This window comes from Azolla caroliniana, unplaced genomic scaffold (genome assembly GCF_043228905.1).
Source record: "Azolla caroliniana isolate FFs.n. ecotype wild unplaced genomic scaffold, voAzoCaro1.0.p SCAF_904, whole genome shotgun sequence".
NCBI lineage: Eukaryota > Viridiplantae > Streptophyta > Polypodiopsida > Salviniales > Salviniaceae > Azolla > Azolla caroliniana.
In genome coordinates this window covers 1-5,772 of record NW_028231339.1, presented here as the reverse complement: position 1 = coordinate 5,772, position 5,772 = coordinate 1, and the positions used below count along the sequence as shown (strand labels likewise).

At 36.4% G+C, this 5,772-nt stretch overlaps 6 non-coding genes across 6 annotated transcripts; all 6 read left to right on the top strand.

Moving 5' to 3' along the window:
• Nucleotides 1-1,152: 1,152 nt before the first annotated feature.
• TRNAR-CCU (transfer RNA arginine (anticodon CCU)) lies at nucleotides 1,153-1,225 on the top strand. The gene has a single exon. It is a non-coding gene; the product is annotated as a tRNA-Arg (tRNA).
• A 758-nt stretch (nucleotides 1,226-1,983) lies between these two features.
• Nucleotides 1,984-2,056, top strand: TRNAR-CCU (transfer RNA arginine (anticodon CCU)). The gene has a single exon. It is a non-coding gene; the product is annotated as a tRNA-Arg (tRNA).
• A 787-nt stretch (nucleotides 2,057-2,843) lies between these two features.
• TRNAR-CCU (transfer RNA arginine (anticodon CCU)) lies at nucleotides 2,844-2,916 on the top strand. Its single transcript has one exon. It is a non-coding gene; the product is annotated as a tRNA-Arg (tRNA).
• A 759-nt stretch (nucleotides 2,917-3,675) lies between these two features.
• TRNAR-CCU (transfer RNA arginine (anticodon CCU)) lies at nucleotides 3,676-3,748 on the top strand. Its single transcript has one exon. It is a non-coding gene; the product is annotated as a tRNA-Arg (tRNA).
• A 787-nt stretch (nucleotides 3,749-4,535) lies between these two features.
• On the top strand, nucleotides 4,536-4,608 carry TRNAR-CCU (transfer RNA arginine (anticodon CCU)). The gene has a single exon. It is a non-coding gene; the product is annotated as a tRNA-Arg (tRNA).
• A 787-nt stretch (nucleotides 4,609-5,395) lies between these two features.
• On the top strand, nucleotides 5,396-5,468 carry TRNAR-CCU (transfer RNA arginine (anticodon CCU)). Its single transcript has one exon. It is a non-coding gene; the product is annotated as a tRNA-Arg (tRNA).
• Nucleotides 5,469-5,772: the final 304 nt, after the last annotated feature.

Here is a 5,772-nt window from a genome sequence, read left to right as displayed (position 1 = left end):
GACGGACAAGGTCCTGTCCCACGGGCGTGCCAGGTGTTGTCCAGAGAACAGAAATGTAAAATTAGGAAATTAGCAAACGCCGAGTCTGAGTATCACGGGCCACCGACGGCTCGGTTGTGTAATAGGGAAAAATTATTTAAACGAGGACCAGTACCTCAGAGTGGAGAGAGAAGAAAAATATAAGCGGAAGCACTAGCTTAGTCCCTTGTAACTAACTTGTAAGGTCACCGGCCATATGCCGTGTTCTGTAATCTTTCCTGTCATACTAATCTATCGGATTTGTGCCCATTTTGCTCCATGAGTCTGTGCTTTGATTCATACCTTTGATTTGAGCGCCGACCACGCCTGTCCAGATCTCGTTAGTGTTTTCTCTCTGAGCACTGTCTCTCCCTCGACGTCTCAGTTACGAGCCTTCACGTACCACGCCCTTGAATACCGATAGCCGCAGATCTATCGAAGGTGTTCAGCCAAAGGAATGCAAGGATTTATATATTAAGGATTTACCATGCAAGCAAAAACATATACTGTGATGGGTTCCAAGTGACCAAGAGGAATGAGGTATTTTGCAATTAGAGACTACGATAGAGGTTGAGTACTTCTTAAAAAATCGATTCTGCTAATTAATTTGTGACCTAAAATTAACCATTTCACATACATTCATTATATATTCGCTAATTGAGAGCCATTGATTAGTAATTAGAAAAATTAGTAGAATAGTGGACCATTTCTTTTTGATCCAATATTTAGCCATTGTAGTTCAGTGGATAGACTGTCTGTTTCCTAACACTACCAAGATACTTCACATTCTTGGTTTCGGATAGTGAATACAAATTTGCAGAAACTAAAGCTGGCTTTTAGACCCAACAAATGGAAAACTCTAACGATGTCTTATAGATTAACAGTTTACCATGGAAGCAAAAACTCATAGTGTGATGGGTGGTCCTGAGTGTCAAAAATGAATGAGGTATTTTGCATTTACACAGTCCTATAGATGTTCAATACTTCCTCAAAAATTAATTACGACGATTTATTTGTAAGCTATAACTAAGGTTTTCACATACATTGATTATTTATTCCCCAATTCATAGTCATTACATAGGAAGAAGAGAAAATCATATGATAGTCGACTCTTTCTTTTCTTACAAAGATATGGCACTTGTAGCTCAGTGGATAGAGCGTCTGTTTCCTAAGCAGAAGGCCGAAGGTTCGACCCCTTCCTAGTGCGATTGAAACAACGATCATTCACTTATGTTGTATGCCTTTATGTGTGGTGGATCGACGTTTACCCACAACAAATGCAAAACTCTAGCGACGTATTATATATTAAGGATTTACCATGCAAGCAAAAACATATACTGTGATGGGTCCCAAGTGACCAAGAGGAATGAGGTATTTTGCAAATAGAGACTAGGATAGAGGTTCAGTATTTCCTAAAAAATCGATTGTGCTGATTAATTTGTGACCTATAATTAGCCATTTCACATACATTGATTGTATATTCGCCAATTCACAGCCATTGATTAGTAATTAGAAAAATTAGTAGAATAGTGGACCATTTCTTTTTGATCCAATATTTAGCCATTGTAGTTCAGTGGATACACCGTTTGTTTCCTAACACTACTAAGATACTTCACATTCTTGGTTTCGGATAGTGAATACAAATTTGCATAAACTAAAGCTGGCTTTTAGACCCAACAAATGGAAAACTCTAACGATGTATTATACATTAACGGTTTACCATGGAAGCAAAAACTCATAGTGTGATGGGTGGACCTGAGTGTCAAAAATGAATGAGGTATTTTGCATTTACACAGTCCTATCGATGTTCAATACTTCCTCAAAAATTAAATACGACGATTTATTTGTAAGCTATAACTAAGGTTTTCACATACATTGATTATTTATTCCCCAATTCATAGTCATTACATAGGAAGTAGAGAAAATCATATGATAGCCGACTCTTTCTTTTCTTTCAAAGATATGGCACTTGTAGCTCAGTGGATAGAGTGTCTGTTTCCTAAGCAGAAGGCCGAAGGTTCGACCCCTTCCTAGTGCGATTGAAACAACGATCATTCACTTATGTTGTATGCCTTTATGTGTGGTGGATCAACGTTTACCTACAACAAATGCAAAACTCTAGCGACATATTATATATTAAGGATTTACCATGCAAGCAAAAACATATACTGTGATGGGTCCCAAGTGACCAAGAGGAATGAGGTATTTTGCAAATAGAGACTAGGATAGAGGTTCAGTATTTCCTAAAAAATCGATTGTGCTGATTAATTTGTGACCTATAATTAGCCATTTCACATACATTGATTGTATATTCGCCAATTCACAGGCATTGATTATATATTTGCCAATTCACAAGCATGGATTAGTAATTAGAAAAATTAGTAGAATAGTGGACCATTTCATTTTGATCCAATATTTAGCCATTGTAGTTCAGTGGATCGACTGTCTGTTTCCTAACACTACCAAGATACTTCACATTCTTGGTTTCGGATAGTGGATACAAATTTGCATAAACTAAAGCTGGCTTTTAGACCCAACAAATGGAAAACTCTAACGATGTCTTATACATTAACGGTTTACCATGGAAGCAAAAACTCATAGTGTGATGGGTGGTCTTGAGTGTCAAAAATGAATGAGGTATTTTGCATTTACACAGTCCTATAGATGTTCAATACTTCCTCAAAAATTAATTGCGACGGTTTATTTGTAAGCTATAACTAAGGTTTTCACATACATTGATTATTTATTCCCCAATTCATAGTCATTACATAGGAAGAAGAGAAAATCATATGATAGTCGACTCTTTCTTTTCTTGCAAAGATATGGCACTTGTAGCTCAGTGGATAGAGCGTCTGTTTCCTAAGCAGAAGGCCGAAGGTTCGACCCATTCCTAGTGCGATTGAAACAACGATCATTCACTTATGTTGTATGCCTTTATGTGTGGTGGATCGACGTTTACCCACAGCAAATGCAAAACTCTAGCGACGTATTATATATTAAGGATTTACCATGCAAGCAAAAACATATACTGTGATGGGTCCCAAGTGACCAAGAGGAATAAGGTATTTTGCAAATAGAGACTAGGATAGAGGTTTAGTATTTCCTAAAAAATCGATTGTGCTGATTAATTTGTGACCTATAATTAGCCATTTCACATACATTGATTGTATATTCGCCAATTCACAGGCATTGATTATATATTAGCCAATTCACAAGCATGGATTAGTAATTAGAAAAATTAGTAGAATAGTGGACCATTTCTTTTTGATCCAATATTTAGCCATTGTAGTTCAGTGGATAGACTGTCTATTTCCTAACACTACCAAGATACTTCACATTCTTGGTTTCGGATAGTGAATACAAATTTGCATAAACTAAAGGTGGCTTTTAGACCCAACAAAGGGAAAACTCTAACGATGTCTTATAGATTAACGGTTTACCATGGAAGCAAAAACTCATAGTGTGATGGGTGGTTTGCATTTACACAGTCCTATAGATGTTCAATACTTCCTCAAAAATTAAATACGACGATTTATTTGTAAGCTATAACTAAGGTTTTCACATACATTGATTATTTATTCCCCAATTCATAGTCACTACATAGGAAGAAGAGAAAATCATATGATAGTCGACTCTTTCTTTTCTTGCAAAGATATGGCACTTGTAGCTCAGTGGATAGAGCGTTTGTTACCTAAGCAGAAGGCCGAAGGTTCGACCCCTTCCTAGTGCGATTGAAACAACTATCATTCATTTATGTTGGATGCCTTTATGTGTGGTGGATCGACGTTTACCCACAACAAATGCAAAACTCTAGCGACGTATTATATATTTAGTATTTACCATGCAAGCAAAAACATATACTGTGATGGGTCCCAAGTGACCAAGAGGAATGAGGTATTTTGCAAATAGAGACTAGGATAGAGGTTCAGTATTTCCTTAAAAATCGATTGTGCTGATTAATTTGTGACCTATAACTAGCCATTTCACATACATTGATTGTATATTCGCCAATTCACAGGCATTGATTATATATTCGCCAATTCACAGGCATTGATTAGTAATTAGAAAAATTAGTAGAATAGTGGACCATTTCTTTTTGATCCAATATTTAGCCATTGTAGTTCAGCGGATACACCGTTTGTTTCCTAACACTACTAAGATACTTCACATTCTTGGTCTCGGATAGTGAATACAAATTTGCATAAACTAAAGCTGGCTTTTAGACCCAACAAATGGAAAACTCTAACGATGTACTATACATTAACGGTTTACCATGGAAGCAAAAACTCATAGTGTGATGGGTGGTCCTGAGTGTCAAAAATGAATGAGGTATTTTGCATTTACACAGTCCTATCGATGTTCAATACTTCCTCAAAAATTAATTACGACGATTTATTTGTAAGCTATAAGTAAGGTTTTCACATACATTGATTATTTATTCCCCAATTCATAGTCATTACATAGGAAGTAGAGAAAATCATATTATACTCGACACTTTCTTTTCTTGCAAAGATATGGCACTTGTAGCTCAGTGGATAGAGCGTCTGTTTCCTAAGCAGAAGGCCGAAGGTTCGACCCCTTCCTAGTGCGATTGAAACAACGATCATTCATTTATGTTGGATGCCTTTATGTGTGGTGGATCGACGTTTACCCACAACAAATGCAAAACTCTAGCGACGTATTATATATTTAGGATTTAGCATGCAAGCAAAAACATATACTGTGATGGGTCCCAAGTGACCAAGAGGATTGAGGTATTTTGCAAATAGAGACTAGGATAGAGGTTCAGTATTTCCTTAAAAATCGATTGTGCTGATTAATTTCTGACCTATAACTAGCCATTTCACATACATTGATTGTATATTCGCCAATTCACAGGCATTGATTATATATTCGCCAATTCACAGGCATTGATTAGTAATTAGAAAAATTAGTAGAATAGTGGACCATTTCTTTTTGATCCAATATTTAGCCATTGTAGTTCAGCGGATACACCGTTTGTTTCCTAACACTACTAAGATACTTCACATTCTTGGTTTCGGATAGTGAATACAAATTTTCATAAACTAAAGCTGGCTTTTAGACCCAACAAAGGGAAAACTCTAACGATGTATTATACATTAACGGTTTACCATGGAAGCAAAAACTCATAGTGTGATGGGTGGACCTAAGTGTCAAAAATGAATGAGGTATTTTGCATTTACACAGTCCTATCGATGTTCAATACTTCCTCAAAAATTAAATACGACGATTTATTAGTAAGCTATAACTAAGGTTTTCACATACATTGATTATTTATTCCCATATTCATAGTCATTACATAGGAAGTAGAGAAAATCTTATGATAGTCGACTCTTTCTTTTCTTCCAAAGATATGGCACTTGTAGCTCAGTGGATAGAGCGTATGTTTCCTAAGCAGAAGGCCGAAGGTTCGACCCCTTCCTAGTGCGATTGAAACAACGATCATTCATTTATGTTGTATGCCTTTATGTGTGGTGGATCGACGTTTACCCACAACAAATGCAAAACTCTAGCGACGTATTATATATTAAGGATTTACCATGCAAGCAAAAACATATACTGTGATGGGTCCCAAGTGACCAAGAGGATTGAGGTATTTTGCAAATAGAGACTAGGATAGAGGTTCAGTATTTCCTTAAAAATCGATTGTGCTGATTAATTTCTGACCTATAACTAGCCATTTCACATACATTGATTGTATATTCGCCAATTCACAGGCATTGATTATATATT